This window comes from Gossypium hirsutum, chromosome A01 (assembly GCF_007990345.1).
Source record: "Gossypium hirsutum isolate 1008001.06 chromosome A01, Gossypium_hirsutum_v2.1, whole genome shotgun sequence".
NCBI lineage: Eukaryota > Viridiplantae > Streptophyta > Magnoliopsida > Malvales > Malvaceae > Gossypium > Gossypium hirsutum.
Window position 1 is genome coordinate 4207230 of NC_053424.1, and position 21178 is coordinate 4228407.

The following is a 21178-nucleotide window of genomic DNA, read 5'->3' on the forward strand; positions in this document are numbered from 1 at the left end:
TGTCTGTTATATGTCTATTGGGGACATGTGTTACCATCTAGTTGGTACACAATTTTTATACTTTATTATTATTTTTTCAGTACTCCATTATTCTTTTTTTTATTTATAAATAATAGTTTATATGTTATAATTAATATAATTAATTAAAAATTATTTATTTGCATTAATTTTATAAAAATATTTTTAACTTTCTTTTTATATAAAAAACACATAATACAATTAATAATTTATATATTAATTTATTAATTTTATAAAAATTATTTTTTATATGTTTATTATGAAAAAAGAATAAAGAGCTCAATTGAGTTTTAGCATGATTGGCATGGGTTTTCTTGCCAATATAAGATGACATGAGTTTGAGTGCACTGGAGCATATTATCCTTTTTTTATAGGTTGGTCTTTTATAGGTTGGGGAGGGGTTATTAGTAGTTCTAAGTATTGTGTTAAAAAGAGCATATATGATCAGAATCTATAATGAAAAAGAGAGATGTGTGGTATTTTTGATTTTGACATGTCATTAATAGACATATAATAGAAAAATTAAGGGCAAACTCTAAAAAATAGTCCAATCAATTATGTTTTTAGTTCTATTTTGGTCATAACTATTAATTTTTTTGATTTAGTGACTCATATTTTCAAAATCAAATGTTTTACTTACTCTTTCATTAGTTGTCCTTAGATGGGTGAGGAAAAGGTGGTATAAAACTTTTTTATTGACCTAATAATAAATTTAGCCCTCCAATGTTTGCACATTCTATCAATTTGATCCTAAATCTAAAGATTTAACAAATTTAATCCTCAATGTTTATGAAATTTGTCATTTTAGTTCTAATTCTAAAAATTCAACAGGGGAGTGACTAAATTACTTGATTTTAAAAAGTTGAGTGATTGAATCGAAAAAATTAATAGGTGGGTGACCAAAATAGAACCAAATGCATAGTTGGATGACTATTTTTGTAGTTTACCCAAAAATGAATAAAATTGCTGATGGAAAAACATGATTAGAGGGATACTGATAATTTTGTAACTTAATTAAAATGTTTTAAATTTTAAACATCAATTCAGAATTTGACTATATTAATTTAGCAACATCTAGTGTAATTCACTCTTTTCTTTTTTTAAAAAGTCTAATTCTATATTTACTTTTAAACTATGTTAAAATTTGGGATTTAATTCCTCTACATTAATTTGGTTTAATTTGTTTTTTTTATGTTCAATTTGGTAACATACAAGTAAAAAGAATGCATATTTGTAGGTTTTTTCAACTTTGATATTATAGATTTTTATATTTTTTATTAAAATAAGTTTAAATGAAAGTTATTTCTCATAATACACTTTTTACTATTCAAAGTATATCTCAATGCTAATAAATGTCAAGTTTTTTTTGGCCAGAATAAGTATCAAGTTTAATATATATCTATATATATATATATCACTTAATTTCTTCAAGATCAAAAACGAGATAAGGGAAGAGAATTAATTAACAAGTCTGACTTAGCATCTTGATACTAGAGTTTCGTTTTATATATAGACTTCTATTGATATCGAATTAGCTTAACATTTTGATTTTTTTTCGTATTATATATATAACTAACACAAAACTCTAACTATAATCTCTTTGAGAGTGTATCTTCAAAGGAAAACTCCTAAAAGCTTGGAAAATTTGTTGAGAGCTTGACTCTATGAAAAAACACTTAAGAAGTTATGTGGAGTTGTTGGAAATTTTTTTTAATTTCAACAATCCAAAACAAAATAGACGAGTAATAAAAATCAAATGAAAAATGAATTTCCCTCAAAATAAAAATATTTCACATTTTGATTTTATTTGAAAATAAATAGTTTCATTTGAAGGGAATTAGATTTTTCATCTTCCCTTTCTTTTGTTTTGGATTGATAAAATTTAAAAAATTTCCAATAATCTTGTATAGAGCATTTTATGTGTTTTTTATGTATATGTTTTTATCTATAAACAGAGCCAAACTCTTTACAATTTTTCAAGGTTTTAGGAGATTCTTCTATTGAAGTTTTGTGTTATACAAGAATGGATCTAGGGGTGATTAATTTAATATATTCATTTTTGTTATGTATTCCCTGTTACATGAAATGAATTTGCACTTTAGTGATAATGTGGTAGAGTTGCTACCACTTAGCTCTGCTTCGGATTCGCAATATGAACTTAAATTTTTCCAAGTTGAAGATATTTGCAAGTTAGTGAATAATATTTATCCAGATGATTTTATAGAACTAGAAAAATAACATATGAAAATTCAATTGGAGTACTTTGAACTTGATGCTCATAAGAGCTTAGAGTTGAAGAAAGTGTTAATGATCACAGAGTTGTATCAAGTGTTAGCAAAGATAAAAAAAATTAGAGATTTATCTTCTTGTTGCTAGAATTATTCGTCCTGTGCTAATTCTTCTACTGTCTATCATAATAACAGAACAAGCATTTTTAACCATAAAAATCGTAAAGACAAGGCTCTTAAATAAAATGGAGGATAATTTTCTTTCTTACTTGGTGGCATACATGAAGAAGGATATAGCTTGACAATTTTCAACTGATTCTCTTATTGATGATTTTGACTTAATGAAAAATCGGAAAGTATGATTTAAGATGAATTTTAAGAGAGAGTGTTTTAGTTACTTCAACTTATGTTTTCTTTGTAAGTAGATTATATTATCCATTCCTATTGTTTTTTTTAAATAAAAGATCCATTATTATTATTATTATTATTATATATAAAATATAAGAAAGAAACAAAAGGAAAGGAAAGGAAATTTTTTTAAAAAATAGTTAAATTAAACTTGACATTAATAGGAATCGAGGTCTATTTAAATAAATAAAACAAAACTTGAAACCTCGAGTATTGAGGTCTTAATTCAAACTTTTCAATTGACATTCTCTTTCTTTGTTTCTTCTCCAACTCGAGAGAATCCAATAATCAGAATCTTATATTGAACTTGACACCCATGAATATTGAGGTACATCAAAAAGTAAATGATTTTTTTTAGACACTTAAATTGGGAAATAATAAAAATTTCCCTATATTCAAGTAAAAAAAAATGCTTGAATAACGATTATCAAATTAAAAAAAATTATAAATTGTAATGAACTAATAATTGAAATATTTGTTAACTTAAAATGGAATAAATCTAGATAGAATTTACACATGTTGAGATTTAAATCCAAATAAATTTAGAAAGAGCTCACACATAATTTACACAAGATAAGACTCAAAATTAGACCATCAAATTTTTACCATCATAGTCGGTATTGGCAAAATGAGGAATGTGTATTCCTCAACACTGATGGAGCAATGCAAATGATGTCTGGACATGCTACGGCTGGGGGCAGTGTTCGTGATAAAGAAGGAAATTGGATTGTTGGATTTTATCGATTTCTCGATAAATGTTCGATTTTCGATGCAGAGCTTTGGGGCATTCTTGACGGACTCATCTTGTTCAACAAGGAGGATATGATCAAGTTATCATCCTTTCTGATAGTTTGGAAGCAGTTAAAGCCATTTTTGGAAGGTCATCTCTGATTTCTAATTCCGCTTTGATTAGGCGAATTCAGAATATTTTATCTCAGTAAAATCAGTGGACTTTACGATACGTTCCGAGAGAACAAAATCAAGTCGCGAATACTCTAGCTAAGCAAGCTTTGTTAGAAACGGCCAATATGCAAGTCCTTAAGGTGCCTCCGGCCTCCGGAGAGGATTCGCAGCTTACTTAATAGGGATAAGTCTAGGTGTGTAATATTCAATTGATGCTTTTTTTTTTGTAATTTTTTTAAGTTTTCTATTATTTCACCAAAAAAAAACTAGTTCAACATTGCTAAAGGTAATAGTTATTTATTAATTTCGACATAATAATGACATTATAAATGTAGATGATGAAATTAAGTTAAGTTGAAGTAAATAAATTAAATATAATTTTATAATTAAAGAGAAAAGGTTTTATTTCAATGAGTGTCTATATAATCATCATTTCGCCAAATTATAGGTTAACAAAAATTTATTTTCTCTTAAGAAGTGATAATCAGTAGTTTTTTTTATTTTTAAATTTTTTTTAAGTGTATGTTGATGTGGTATGCCATATTAGCATATTTGTTTATGTGGCATGTCACGTGTAAGCTTCACAATATTTATGTTATCGTTTTGTTATAAAGTGGTTATTCTATCGTTATCTCCCTAACGGCGGTCCTACATGGCAGTCTAAATAGGTTTTAAATGCTAACTTGGATGTCTTATGTGGCAGTACAAATTAAATTTATTTAATTAAAAATCTATTTTCATCCCAACAAGTAGACATCCAAGTTGGCATTAAAAATCAGTTTGGACTGCCACGTAGGGCTGTTGTTAGAGAGATAACGAAGTTTAACGGTAGAGTGATCACTTCGTAACTAAAAGATAACGTAAGTAACTAAAATGTAACATTTCAAACATAAGTGACTAAAAAATAATCTGAGGCAAAAAAGTGACTATTTTTATAATTTACCCTTTTATTAATAAATATAAAAACAAATCATCATCCCAAATTTTCTTTTCTATTTATAAACATTTAGAAAAGCGAAAAAAATGTTACAAATCACTCTGAGTGGTTATAATATGAATAGATATGATTTAAGTGAATTTTGAAAACAACACGTGCGAGTTCATCCCTTTTTCTCTACAACTAATTCAACACTATCCCTTATATAAAGGCATCACAATGTTGTGTTTTCATTGCATCAACAACTCTCTCTCTCTGTCAATAAGTCTTGCCAACAATAAGTTCTATAATAAAGTTCCAAATGGATCGTTCCTCTCATTCAGTCTCAGTTGCTTTCTTTCTTCTGCTGATTCTTTTAACCACAGGTTTTTCTTTAACCCTTTTATTAATTTTTTTTTATTTGTCAAGAATTTAAGATTTCGTAAAATATTTGTATTTAATTCATTTTCTTTATGATGAAATTGTGTGAAATGAAATAGAGATGGGGCCTATGTCAGCGGAGGCTAAAACATGCGAGACTAAAAGCGGTAAATTCAAGGGGATGTGCATGAGTTCTACCAACTGTGCTAGTGTTTGCAAATCAGAGCCTGGTTTTGATGGTGGACATTGCCGAGGTTTTCGTCGTCAGTGCGTTTGCACTAAGCCTTGTTAAACCACTAAGCTTTGTTAGATCAGTAATCTATTATATTTCATTGTCACGAAGATTTCCCCTTTTTTTTTTGCTTATCATGCATTTTGTGCTTGAGAGTTGAGAGAAATAACACATCTCCAACATATATTGTATACCAGTAATTTTGTTATTATAATTAAATAAATCTTTTATGATGTTTATATTGCATATGAATGAATTAACTTCAAGATTAATTTCATAAATTTTCGTGTACATCTTAAATTAATTAATCGTCTTAAAAGTAAATATTAATTAAGAACTATATTAATAATATTTGAGCTAATATTTTATGCATCATGGGACTCATCCACGGTTAATTTATCACAACATGCTAATTTATTAATGAGTAAAATGACTATGTAATCAATTATTTATAAATAAATATTGATAAATTTAATTAAATTTAATTGAAAATTAATAAATTTTTTTTGGATAAGTATTTGTATTTTATTCAAGAAGCAGGAAACTTGAATTTGAATTTTTGCTAACAGATGATCCATAAAAGTTGCAGTTCTACTAAATAGTCTATCATTTTTTTTTGCGCTAGATGGAATGCATATAAACATTCCAAGCCAACTTAAGAAGGTGTGAGATAAGGGACTTGCCCTTAAGATATGGCTCCGAGATTCAAGACCAGAGGAGCATAGTAGGTAATTCCTTTCAGAAATAACCCCATGAGAGAACAACTTATCCTATATTGGCAATCTATTCAAAATAGCCATCTAGGAAATGATTGAATGTTTTGGCACATGGAGGGGGAACCACAGTCATATGTGCCGTGAAATCTTAGTTGTCTAAATTTGGCTCAGCTAACCAAAAAGAACTCCCTCTTAAAACATAATTTTGAACCCAAGCAACCCAAAGAGACCCTTCTCAAGCATGCGAGGAACGAACTAGCTGTAATATGCAAGCTTGGATCCATTCCTCAAGACAATTCAATCCCAGTCCTTCTTCAGACTTGGGTAACCAGATATTCCTCCAACTAACCCTTGCACCAGTAGCTTTGATGTTGTTACCTTTCCAGAAGAACCAAGCACACAATTGATTAACCTGCTTCAACATAGACTAGGGCAATTCAGATTGCCTACTCCAAAATTCTGCCTACAAAACTTAAATTTATTAAATTACAAGAATGAAAATTTCTAAGTTTCTTAGTCAGTTTAAAAAACTTTAAACTATAACTTCACATAATCCAGTTAATTAATTATCTCTCATTCAATCTATGTAATTACTAACTCATGATTCAATGGCATTAACTAGACCATTTCAGTATCTAACTAAGTTAATCTCTCTTCCCCACTAACTATACTCCTATGCTAGGCAAGTTGGGTGAAGTCACCAAGAACAAACTTATTGGGTCGATTAAGGCATCAGGTATATTCTTATTCTAATTGCAAATTAGCTTGTTCGTCAGTGCTACTAAAGTTAATTATAATCTATCTAGTTTAGATCTAAATCTTAATTTTCTTTTCCAAGACAAATCAAGATTATCAAATTAAAGCAACTTGGTGATCAAGTAGCCAGATTAAAAAAGCATAGAACAAAATAAATAATTAGCAAAGATCGAAAAAATCAAAGAGAAAATAATTTAATTAACTAAAAAATAGGATCTATTATTGTTCCAAGAAAATAGAGTTTACTTCATAATAAATTAAGAAAGCCACACAAAAAGAAATTGAGAACAAACTTTCATGCAAAAAAAGTAAAAAATAATCTAGAGATAAAAATAGTAATAGAATTTATGTCGAGTGTCCATATATCTTTTTCATCTTGTCTTTTCAAGCTTAAAGTTCCCTTTGATGTGAGAGAGTTAATTTTTAGCTTCTAAGTGATTTCTTCCTCTTTTCCTCATTCCTTTTCTCTTAAATCTCATCACCCTTATTTTAAGGTTTTAATCACACAGCTCTACTGAACGCTAAATTATAATAAAATAACTCTAAATATGAGAGTTATCATGGTGTCAACTACAACAATAGAATGAGCATTTTCAGCTATGAAAATCGTGAAGGCAATGCTTTGAAATAAAATGAACGATGATTTTCTTTTGAGTTACTTGGTGGAATATATTGAGAAGGACATTGCTTGACAATTTTCAACCGGTTCTCTAGTTGGTAACTACAATTTAATGAAAAACCAAAGAATATAACTTAGAAAATTCAACTTTAAGAAATAGTGTTATACCTTATTATACTTTGATTTATGTTTTCTTTTAAGTAGACTATATTAACATTTAAAAAGTAATAAATTACTATTTATTGTTAGATTATACTTATATTTCGCCCCCTTGGAATCAAATCCTAGAGCCGTCCATGGTGATTTTTTATATATAATAAGAAAGAAAGAAAAGAAAAGACACAAAGAAGTAAAAAATATAGTCAAAATGTTAAGTTAAACTTAACATCAATGGGTGTCAAGATTCGTCTAAACAAATAAAACAAAACTTGACACCATGAGTCTTGAGGTCCTAATTTAGATTTTTCAATTAACATTCTCTTTCCCCATCTCTCGATCTTGAGGAAATTCAATAATAAAAGCCTATACTGGGTGTTGAGGTACTCCAAAAAGTAAAATTTTGGAAAATTTGTTTTATAAAGGCCTAGTTTGGGAAACAATAAAAAAAATTCCCTATATCCAAGATTGAATAACTATTATTAGAATAAAAGAAGATACGAAGCATAATAAACTATTAATCAAAATATCTTCAATACTAAAATAAAATAAATTTAGAAAGAATTCACATATTTTAAAATTTAAACATCACATGATTTGATCCCTTTTTTTCGATAACTACCTCAATACTAACCCTTATATAAAGCCATCCCATTGTTTTATTTTCATTGCATTAACAACTCTCTCTCTCAATTAATAAATTCTAAATGGATCGTTCATATCCTTCAGTTTTATTTGCTTTTCTTCTTTTATCATTTCTTCTAGCCACAGGTTTTCCTTTAACCTTTTTCAATTTACTGTCTTTTAAATTAATTTCTTGATTTCTCAAGATTTCGTAAAATATTTGTATTTAACTCATTCAACTAGGCATGACATAATGGAATATTTAGAGAAAATATGTTAAATGTACCATGGTTAATATATATGTGTATTTCCTTAAAGAAAAAAAATGTATTTTCGTATTTAACATTGACTCTTTTGAATAACATGTTCTTTGATTTTCTTGCATTTATTTGTTATGATGCAATCGTGTGAAACGGAATAGAGATGGGGCCTATGTCAGCTGAGGCTACAACATGCGAGACTCAAAGTGGTAAATTCAAGGGGATGTGCATGAGTTCTACCAATTGTGCTAGTGTCTGCAAATCAGAGCCTGGTTTTGACGGTGGATATTGCCGAGGCTTTCGTCGCCAATGCTTTTGCACTAAGCCTTGTTAAATCAATAATCTGTTTTATTTCTTTGTCACGAAGATTGCCCTTTTTTTTTTGTTTATCGTGCATTATATGCTCGAGAGTTGAGAGAAATAAGACATCTCCAACATATTTTGTAAACCAGTAATTTTATTATTAGAATTAAATTAATCTTTTATGATCTTTATATTGCATAAAGAAGATTAATATTGATGATAAAAAAAATCTCTCAAAATTAAATTTAAAATCTCAACTCGATTGATATCGACATTATTATCAATACACTCATTAAGTATAACAACTCTCCTTATTTGCGAACCCCCATCATCATTAGACATTAGATCTTCCGTATCAATCCAAATTCTATTATGTTCTAAGGGGCATAAATGGCTGCCACAACTGATACAAATTAACGCCTCTGCCATATAACCGTAATAATCCCAGTACATTTAATATCCTATCATCATCACCCTTCTCCTCATTAGCTCCAACCGACAGTACTAAATTCTTAACTGCTTGGAGAATTCTATCCACCTCTTTGGTACCAGCTTCCTTATTACCACTGAATGTATCCATGGAAGAATTCATATCTGTATCACAGCCACAGTATTGATTAATCTCACTGGATCGAATTCATTAACATAGACACTGTACCGCTCATTCCCAACTTGTATAATCTCATCAATACGATAAGAACAATTTGTTATAATTTGTATATTGGCTTTCATAAAAGAACTAGGTTGCAAAGTCCCTTAATCAACAGGGACGAATTCATCCCACCTTGCCTAAATATTCTGGAATGTAAAAACATTCCAAGCATGAATAGGAACGCCCCTACAGGCAAGCCACACTCTTCGACTCTCTACCTTAATTTTATCCGACCACCACTGCTTATGCATGCAGCAACTATCTAGGATGTCCCACTGATTTGGTTTGACAAACTCCAACATCTCCACACTCTCGAACACCACCAGGATCATAGACCCAGATAGTCTCAAAATCGTTGCTCCCCTAATACCTTTTTCATTTATATCTTTCTCTAATCCTATAGAAATGTCTGCAACACCCAGTCATACTTCTATGGAAAACATGAAGTTTCTCCACATCTATCACACTTAGAATGATCTTTTCGTCATCAGCTATAAATTCATACACCTGGAATGATCTTTTCTTCGATGTGGAGTATCCTTGCGATATTCATGACTTTGTAATTGTAACACCCCAAACCTGGCTTATACGTTATGGCCGAATCCAGAGATGTTACAAGGTAGGGTTTTGAAAATAGAATCATTTCATCAAGTCATTCAAGTTTCATAATTCATATATGTTTATAACTATTTTCAAAAGTGTTATTCAATTTATTTATTTATCAAAACATAATTTACAGCGGACCCTTAAAACCGTTATATTTTAGAAATTTAGTTCATTTTTGGGAAAACCTTTATTTTCGCAAAACGGTATTTTCCATCATGCATCGCAATGAAAGAGTAAATAATAAACTCCAACAGTCCGGATAATCCTAAAAATTACAAACTCACAAATGAAGCCAGAATTATAAATAAATAAGAAAAACGTAATTTACTAAGTAAAATAGTTCTCAATCAAGTGGTCACTGTTAAGCCTCCATCACACCGACCCGTCTAAGTCTGTCAATTACCTGAACAAAACAGACAAATAGATGTGAGTTTTCGTAAACTCAGTGTGTAACCTAACAGAAATAGACATGCAATACATACAGTGAACTCATACATAGTCAGATACAGATTCAGGTTCGGACCTGAGCCCTTTACAGATTCAGATAACAGAATATATATGTAGATTGGAAATACAGAATCCTACCTCCATCCTCTACACACAAAATCTGATCATCCCATCACACCATATAAGGTTAAAAACACCCACTCATCCCTACACACCATATCGTGCCATTACAACACATGTCAGATAATATATAGCCAAGCTGCCAGAATATAGGCGAAAGTCGCCATATAGATCACTTCCTCCATGTATACAATCTCACTCCAAATACAGATACAGAATACAGATATAGCAAATAAACATGCTTATCATGCTTGTGTATAAATATCAGATATACTTATAGCAGAATAATCAGACATGCATAACAGTGTCCTACTCAGAGCATACTATCAGAATAACAGATCACATAATCTAGGGTTTGGTTAGCCCTTACCGAACCTACGGTAGGCCTACAGTCGATCGGAACGACCCGTGCGATCCTAGGGAAAATTTCAAAATTTTTGGCCTATATGCCCGTGTGGGCCCACACGCTCAGAGCGGCCTTGCCCGTGAAACCCACATGGCCTAGCCCAAAAATCCACACGCCCGTGTGCCCTACACGATTAATCTTGGCCTAGCCCGTGTGGCCCACATGGCCACACCCACAACATCACACGGCCATGTCTCGTGCATGGCTGCACCTTTGTCAGACACATGGTCGTGTCTTGCACATGGCCATCCACACGGCTGGCCACACGCCCATGTGGCGTCAACAGTAAGCATTTTTGGCATTCACTAAAACTCGATTTTTCACGTTTTGGGGACACACCTGGTACGGTTTGGATGCAAAAACAATCTCAAGCCCTTTGAAACCTAAAAATAGTGTAACGCCCCCGTACCCGAGACCATCGCCGGAGTCGAGCACGAGGTGTTAACGGACTTAATTCATTAATTAAACAGCTCAAACAATTTATTTTTAAAATTTCCAGACAAGCTATCTAATTGTATCACATTCGCTTAAAAATTCATATCTCGAGTTCCAAAACTCGAAATTAAGATCCGTAAATTTTTCCTGAAACTAGACTCATATATCTATCTACTAATTTTTTTATAGAATTTTTGGTCAGGCCAATAGTACATTTTATTAGTTAAAGTCTCCCCTGTTTCAGGGTTTGGCTACTCTGACCCCTGTGTATTACAGATCAGATATATCCCTGTCCATAGTTTCAATGACTATGCTGTTTATTTATCATAAAACTAGACTCAATAAGGATTTCATACATGTAAGTTAAAACTCCTAATTGTTCTTGTACAATTTATGGTGAATTTTTAAATTTAGAACAGGGGATTCAGAAATTACTCTGACCCTGTTTCAGAAAAACGTAAATACTTCATAAAATGCAACTCTTTTACATATTTTGTTTCTTCCACATGAAAATAGGTTCATTTAGATTCAATTCAATATTTTATTCATCATCTAATTCTATCTATACTATTTTTAGTGATTTTTTAAATTCACGTCACTGCTGCTGTGTGATTCTATTTTATAGCCAATTTCACCATTTTATGGATTTCCATAGATTAGTTAGCACATAAAGCATACATGTTATCAAATATAATCTCGATTAGCCACTCCAATAGTTAATCATTCTCAAACATTTTCATGCCATCCATGAGCTATATCATAAGATTATATACACAAAAGGATTATAATGCTATACATGCCATATTCTCAAAATATGCAAGCCACCATACCGAGATGGTCCGTTGATAGTGTGAGCGTGCCTCCGACCGTCCTGATCTCCAAACCGGCTTGTCAAAACTACAAGGAATGGAAGGGAAGGAGTAAGCATAAATGCTTAGTAAGTTCACATGCAAATAACAAATAACTTAACAAAGCAATTATACCAACCAACATTAGCATAATATCACCAATACATATTTCACATTTCTATTCATCATTCATCGTCTTACTACATTATTGTTGTCGTATCAAGTCTCAACCCGAGGGTTAAGTACATACCTGTCCAAAGTGCCCATTCCACAACACTTACCAATACGTCACTTGCATCTTAAGTATTCTTCCATTTCACTAGAATTTTACCCGTTGAACATATCGGAATATAACTCGGATACATGGAAAGTTTGCACATAAGTGCCACATATGTAGCCAAGCTACCATGTAACCCGCCCATAAGGCAACTCGGACTCAACTCAATGAGCTCGGGCGTTCGCATCCATAAGTGAACTCGGACTCAACTCAACGAGCTCGGATGCCTAGTTACATCTCACGAACTCGGACTCAACTCAAAGAGTTCGGACGTTCGCATCCATAAGTGAACTCGGACTCAACTCAACGAGTTCGGATGTTCGCATCCATAAGTGAACTCGGACTCAACTCAACGAGTTCGAATACCTAAATATCCGAATCTATTCCTAAGGTTCAACGAGACTTTCCTCGTTCGTACTCCTTTACCATTCTCCTTGGAATACCAATAACGATACTTCGGTAGTCCGTCACATTTTTCACATAATTCATAAAATTTTTGCATGTTGTCCAACAATGACCACAAAGCATAGAATTGCATGATAACAATCATAATATCGTATAAATAACATTAAATGATTTAAAATAATGATTATATTACAATATTTACATATGAACTTACCTTGTATGCGAAAATGGTCATTTTTACCATTTTGTCCACAACTTGGTATTTTGCTGATTTTAGCCCGAATTTCGATTTTCCTTGCTCTATCATTTCAAATATAGCCTAATTACGACTCATATTATTCAAATCAACCCAAAATCATATTTTGGAAAATTTATAATTTTACCCCTAAACTTTCACATATTTACACTTTGCCCCAAATCTCGTAAATTAAACTTCATCCTATTTTCTTATGTTTTATGATATGCTGATCATTTTTCCCTTCTACAGCAACATACAATTCTCACTCTAACATGTACTTATGAACATTAGGTATTTTTACCGATTATGTCATTTTAGTCGTTTTTACGTAAAATCACTTAGCAAAAGTTGTTTAACACAATCTCAAGCTTCATATTCTACCATAAAACATCAAAATTCATGCATATCATTCATGGGTAAATTTTTAAATATAAACCCTAGCTCAAAATATTGGTAGAAATAGGTAAACCGAGCTACGGGGATTTTAAAAATGTAAAGAACTTTAAAAACGGACATAGAAATCACTTACAATCAAGGCTTAAAAGTGTTGAAACCCTAGCTATGGTGGAGAGAAAAATTTGGCAGCAACTTATGGAGAAGATGATCATTTTTGTGTTATTTTTCCATTTTATTTCATTTAATATTCAAATGACCAAAATGCCCTTATTTATTAAACTTTCAAAAATTCCATCCATGTCCAATTTTCCATAAACATAGAAATTGGTCAAATTGCTATTTAAGACCTCCTAATTAATATTTCAAAGCAATTTCATACTAGAAACTTCTAGAATGCAAGTTTTGTAACTTATTCAATTTAGTCCCTAACTTCAAATTAAGCACTTTATGCGTAGAATTTCGTTACGAAATTTTCACACAATCATGCAATCATATCATAGACCTCAAAATAATCATAAAATAATTCTTTTTATCTCAGAATTGTGGTCCCGAAACCACTATTCCGATTAGGCCTAATTCGGGATATCACAAACAGAGTACCCAACACTGATTTAATAGATTGATTAATGAATGCAACATAAGAATCAACATGGAACTGACTTACCACCAATGAAAAACCACCCCTAACGCGTATTAAACAGTTGAAGTGCAATTCTCTGCTCCACAATCTACTCCTAAACACGAATTACCACTAATCAATCACTACAGAATGTTATCGCTAAAATCCCAAAAGTTAACGACAACAGTGTTCTACTTACCAAACCAAAAGGAGAACCTGACAATTCCAATAGCACGATCGAACAACGGATTCACGAGTCGAATCGAAAGAGAAATAAAATAGAGGGATGCCAGAAAAAGAGAAGAAAATGTCAAGAAGGGGAAAAACAAAAGAAATTAGACGTTAGATTTCTTTAGAGGAGAGAGAATTTTTTAGCAAAAAGAAATAAAAATAAGAGATATCCCACATATCTCTTATTTTACTTCCACTAACCCACTACTCATAACTCTCTCAAAATTTTAGCTCTACCGAAACTCTATCAAACAACCAAGCAAAAATTAACATCCATACTTGCAAAGAGATTCAAACACAGAACCTCCAACACACTAACTCACCACTCGAACAAGCAGGCTTATTCTAAAATGAATTAACAAAAAATTCTATGTAAGCCCACTCCACAAGGGTAAAGGCTTGAACCAAAAATAACAAAAATTATCAAAAGTGAAACTTGAACCTAAGACCTCAAACACACACTCAAAACCCTTAGCCACTAAAGCAAATATATATTCATGTCAAATATTTACAAAAATAGAAATAAATTATTTAAGGCATTACAGTAATTGGTGATTCTTCTTAATACGGTGTAGTGATTTTTTCGAGCCAATTTTATATAAAAAAAATTTTCCAACACATACGCATCTAATAAAAATTTTAAGTTATTTAAAAGAATTAAAATTATATTTTTATTTAAATATCATATTACTAGTTATATACTCATCCTAATCACCAATTCTTATTTATAAGCTAAAAGTGTCCACGATTAGGCTAAGGGCTTCTATACATTAAACATAGTAACATATTAAATTTTATTGTATAAAAAATATTAAATTTTAATCTAATTTGAGCTATACAAAATATCAAATTATTAATTTGATATTTTAATAATAAATATAAAATATATAAAATTGAATAATTATATAAAATATTCAACAAATTTTTTTTAAAAAAAACCCCGCAATACGTGGGCGAAGTTGCTGTGGTGGAAATGAAAGTGATTTAAGACCACTAGAAAAACAATAAATGTGGGATTCATCCTTTTTCCTCGATAACTACTACAACCTCAATGCTTATATAAATGTATCTTAATTATTCCATTGCATCAAAAACTCTCAGGGTGCGTTTGGTTCGCTGTATTGGATTAGAGGTGTATTGGGATTAGAGGTGTATTGGATTAGAGGTGTAATAGCTAATCCACTGTTTGGTTGAATGTAATGGAATAGAGGCGTAATAGTAATCTTGTGTTTGGTTGAATGGAATAGAGGTGTAATAGCATAATGAAAAAAACTAAAATGACTAGAATACCCTTAGCATAAAATTGTTTTGGTAAATGATTATTGTTATTGTTATTTAAATTTTAATAAGATTATTATTATCAGTAATAAATAATTTAATCATATTTTAACATAATTATTATTAAATATATTTTAATTAAAATATATAATTTATAATAAAATTCTTAATAATCAATATTCTTATATGAATTTACTCAAATCATAATATATGATACTATAAAATATAATTTGAAATAATTAATATTAAATATATTTTAATTAAAATATATGATTTAATAAAATTCTTAATATTAAATATTCTTATATGAATTTTCTAAAATCATAATATATAATACTATAAAATATAATTTAACATAATTATTATTAAATATAAGTTAATAAAAATATATAATTTATCATCATACTATAGATAAATATTGAAATTTGTCACTGTACTTTATTTTTATTTATATTTGCCGTTATTTTTTTAAAAAATGAGTAAATTTGTAACTTAATTTTTATGTTATTGAATTTTACCACTAAAATTTAAATTTTATTAATTTTTGCCACTAACTCTTATTTTTTAGTTAAACTCTTATTTTAAATTTATATTGAATTTTTATTTTTTAAATTACAAATATCTTCATTTAACTTAACGAGTAAATATAATTCTTGACTTTTCTTTCTCATCATCTAAACAAAAGTACAATAAACAAATTGTCAAAAAGAAACCCAAATCCAATAGTTGGGAGATTCAAAAGCTTTCTCCAATAATGTGTTTCTTCTATAAGAAACAATGCTTATAAGCAGCTTGTCAAAGCTCAAAATCTATTTAGTCCTATGTCATACATCCAATGTCATTTGTATATATGCTCCCTCACATCAGCACAAAACACAAGACTCAATATGAAGCATACATGAGAAGAAAACAGTTGGATTGAGTTAATGAAGTACATGCATCTTATGTGTTTTTCTTTCTCAGGGAAAACCTTTCGAGAAAAAAGAAAGTAGAAAAGGAATTAAAAAAATGTTGGTGAAACATTTGAGGAACATGCAAACAAGGTATCCTACAGCTAGTAGTGGTGATGAAATACTCTGCAACAAAATCAGCGCATCTTATAGAATTGAACTCTCGAAACCACACAACGTCGTCCGCTCAATGAATATTTAACCATTATATCAACGTCTCGGGGATTCTTCTTGTTTGGTGCAACAGTCATGCTCCCAATTATTATCTCCCCTTCACAGATGGTTAACACATCCTCTAGATATAGGACTGTTTGCTTCCAATGGGTAGCTCGCGATCTTGGTCCTGCATTTTGTATTTGCCATTAGCCAAGTACCAGTCCAACCCTTTAACCTACAGCTTAATTGCAGAAACCTTATGAGCCCTCAAACTGATATATATTGCCGAATCTTGATAAGAAGAAGCAAAGGAGAGAAAAGGGGTTTTCCAGGAATAAAAGAAAATGAAAATGAATACCTTGAAAACGGCATAATTAGAAAACAACATGCTCAGTTAGTAAGCAATAAAGAATATTTAGTTTAAATGACAGGAAGGAAGTCTAATTCATTATGCACTCCTTTGTGCTAATAGGAACCATTTCATAGTCGAGCATACCAACAATCAGAAACAGAAACTTATATAATATCCAAGGCAACACCAATGTTCGTGAAGAGAATTCAGAATTATGAACAGCCAAAAACAAAACTTGAAAATAACCTACATAAAAGCGTTCAATGTTATATTTCATATTTACTCCAGGCTAATGTTATTTTCTCCACCAATTTGAACATAAAGCCAATTTGATTAGGAAACTACTTTGGAGGAAGATTGGTAGTAAGTTGCTCAACTCAAGACTGGGAAACGGATCTCTAGATTCAATTTTGTAACACATGCAAGTTTACCAAGTCTACCACTCATTTCACTACACAAAGACACCCTGAAAATATTGCATTCGATCATTTCACAAGAAAATAGATTGATAATCTAAACATCCATCAGTATTGCAAATGATAAGCTAGAATTGGCAGAGATTTACAGGTCCATGATAGAAAGTAAAGCAATCCAGTATAATAGAACCATAAAGCCTCACATAGAAAAGAACATATATGATATTAAAATCAATAAAAACCTGGGAAGAGTTTGTCCCAGCGAAGCATGTCCTCTTCATCACCAGTTGAGTACAAATTAGTAAAATTTGACTCGAACTCTTCATCATCCACATCGTCTCGTGGTTGCACCTCCAATTCATCCATCAATTCATCATCGGTCTCCTCATGCTTCCCAGCCAACTTTAAAAATTGACATCTTTGTTTCCTGTGTTCAGTCAATGGAGTTTTAGGATCCGCAGAAGTATTCTTGGTTTTGTTATCAACAACAGCTAGGATCTGTCTTGCAAATTGATTTGCTTGAAGCATTTCACCCACTGTTTCCCCTACTAACATTGCTGGTAATGACATTCTCCTACATTCACCTGCATCAAAAAGGTTGGATAAATCCAATTATTTGCCATCTTAGCTTGCTCAACGAAGTTGAACTTTGAAAAAGATCATTTCATAAAAAATTAGCTTATAAAGGAAAGCTAGTTTAATTGGGTTTAGGGTATATATGTATCTAACCACACTCAAGTGCAAGAGAGTACAAGAGGTAGACAAATATGGCATTCTAAAAGTTACCTTGTAGTGGATATTTATATAGGAAATTCAAAATGAATGATAAATTCAAGAAACAATGCTCAAGAGAGGGACAGGACTTGCTTGTGGACTAATATAAAAAAGATAATTTAGATTAAAATATCATATCTATAGTCGACTAACTACTGCAGTAGAAATTAGGGGTGTAATTGAGTTGAGCCAAGCTCCAATGTTGATAAGTTTGAGTTTAAATTCGACTTGAAATTCGAAACTTGATACTTGATACTTGATTTCCACATATGCTAATTTTCAATCAAACCCCAGTATTAGGGGACTGCTTCAACGAGACAAGGATGTAGAAAATGAGCATTAGCATATGTACAAATGTAATAAGAAAATGGACTTTGGTCTCCCCTGCAACAACTCTTTTTTTTAAGTAACATCAACGAATGGGCATCAAGGTGGTTTTTTTTCATAAGAAAATGTAATTAGAAGGGAGAAGAGATTTACAAATACAAATATTAAACCTCATATCATCAAATACAGATTCGAAGGTTAGGGCAGACAAGGTTAGGGAGAAGAGATTCAATTTCTACAAATGTTGAATCTTTCGTCATAAAAAAACATAAAAGGGAAAACATGTTGAAAGAATGTTAGGGCAGACAATGTTTACCTTGATTGAATTGGGATTCACTGCATTTGAAGTCACTGCATTTGGAGATAATTGGCAGACAATTTCAAGAGACTTCCCTACTCACTGCATTTGAAGAAAACAAAAAAACAAAAATAAAGAAACAATATTTCAAGAACAGATCATTAAATTCATGGTATATATAAAGAAATTTAATTGAAATCAAAGGAATAGAAGAAGGGAGAAGCATACTTGGGAACCATTGCTGCTATTCTCTGTTACTCTGTTACCTCATACGATTCGTAATTGAAGGCCTTGTTGAGGGTTGTTAGGGTTTGTTAAAGGGTTGGTCAGGATAGAAGCATGAAAAGGAGGGAGAAGGTTGGAAGGAAATGGAAAGAAAAATGAAAAAAAGAAGAAGATGTTTCAGACGTGAGAAAGAAATGAGAAATGAGAAAGAAATGAGAAGACGGTTGGGGAGGGTAAAACAGACTCTGATTAGCTAATCCTTACTTTTGGAAGGTATTAGAAATCAGCGTTGAAGCAGAGAAAATAAGGAATACCTCCGTAATGTAATAGGCCCGTATTAGGGCAATACATTGAACCAAACAAGGGATTAAGTGGGCCCACGGAATAGGGGTGTAATGGCTAATCCATTACATCAAAAACTCTCAATCTCTCTGATTAGCTAATCCATTACACAAAATGTGGGATTCATCCTTTTTCCTCGATAACTACTACAATCTCAATGCTTATATAAATGTATCTTAATTATTCCATTGCATCAAAAACTCTCAATCTCTCTCTCACACACATATTCACACTTTTAATAATATTTAAAATGGAGAAATCTTCTCGTTTGGTGTCATCTTTAGTCCTTCTTATGTTGATTCTCCTAGCAATAGGTTTCTCTTTAATTTTTTTTTTCAAATTCTTGTTAATTTATTATTTAATTCGCTACAAATTCCAAATTTTTCATACAAAATATTTGTATTTAACATTCTCAGATGACCACAAATTTAAGCATGTCAACTCTTAAATTATATATATACATATAAATTTGATATTCACTCTTCGACAAAATAGTAACCGGTGACAATTAGTATGAAGTTACCACATTAACTATATAAGTTGGCTATGGCCCATTTTTCTTTGAGTAGTTTTATTATTAATTCTTTATTTAATATATGTGCATATATTAAAGCTAACCATCCCATATGCTTAAATATATTTTTTATTTATTTGACATTCACTCTTATAATACTTATGCATCATTATGAAATAAAACAGAGGTGGGACCTATGGCAGTGGAAGGTAGAACATGCGAGACTAAAAGTAGTGAATACAAGGGGATATGCTTATTTGATGCTAATTGTGATAGTATTTGCAAAGTAGAGCCGAGTTTCGATGGTGGGCATTGCCATGGCTTTTTTCGCAGATGCTACTGCACTAAACCTTGTTAAACAAGCAATCTATTAGGATTTCTTTATACTTAAAAAATTTGCTTTATTTACTCTTGTTATGTGTGTGCTTGAGAGTTGAGAGAATAAGATCAACAACATATTGGTGTACATTGAATTCTATTACTATTGAATATATCTATAATTTTTATGTTCCATATGAATTAACTTCTAAATTAATTCTCTTTAATTCTAATCTTTCTATTTCTTCTTGGACTATTTGTTTTAAAATGTATATAAGTAAGACTATATGCTTGAATTTGAGACTTATAACTTCTAAATTAATTCTCTTTAATTCTAATCTTTCTATTTCTTCTTGGACTATTTGTTTTAAAATGTATATAAGTAAGACTATATGCTTGAATTTGAGACTTACTTATGAACCATGCCAAATTTGATGAAATTTATATAATAATTTTTTTATATTGAATTTCATGGTATGTGATAAGCTAGTTAATTACGTATCTTTAAAAGACAAAACAAGCCACTACCTTCTTGAAGCTCAATTCAATCGGTAAAATTACAATAATTCATTATTGCATATTGATAGAGTATCACTGATAGAGTAGTTGTATATTGGTAGTTGTGGTTTGTTATCCAAGTGGTTAGTCTGTTACTCAGAGCAGTTACTAAGCTCTCTTCTATAAATAACAATCTTGATGTACAGAATAGGAAGGAATGAATTTACAAAAGCAATTCAAGGTTAGTTCATTCATAAAGTGTTTAGTCTAGTTTACCTTCTATCATGGTATCAATCGCCTAAGATCTTGGTGGTCGCTTCCGCTCCGTGTTCATAGATCCGTTGGTTGATCAGCCTACTGGTGCTTAGCTTCCTACTTCTGCTTCGCACTCTCGCCTGGTCTATAGCTTCCCTCGTCATGAGATTGCTAAGCTAGATGAGTCTAATTTCGTCCAGTGGCAGCATCAAGTCCGACTTATTGTTGATGGCTACGGTCTTCAAGGGTTCTTGGATGGCTCAGTCACTGAATTG

The 21178-nt window shown here is 31.1% G+C and overlaps 2 long non-coding RNA genes across 2 annotated transcripts; one reads left to right on the forward strand and one right to left on the reverse strand.

Moving 5' to 3' along the window:
- Positions 1-4720: 4720 nt before the first annotated feature.
- Positions 4721-5319, forward strand: LOC107933907 (uncharacterized). Its single transcript, XR_001693736.2, has 2 exons — positions 4721-4859; positions 4974-5319. It is a non-coding gene; the product is annotated as an uncharacterized lncRNA (long non-coding RNA).
- A 12275-nt stretch (positions 5320-17594) lies between these two features.
- LOC121204497 (uncharacterized) lies at positions 17595-19392 on the reverse strand. Its single transcript, XR_005899424.1, has 3 exons — positions 18980-19392; positions 18770-18853; positions 17595-17936 (listed from the first exon to the last, which is right to left on the reverse strand). It is a non-coding gene; the product is annotated as an uncharacterized lncRNA (long non-coding RNA).
- Between the last annotated feature and the right edge of the window lie 1786 nt (positions 19393-21178).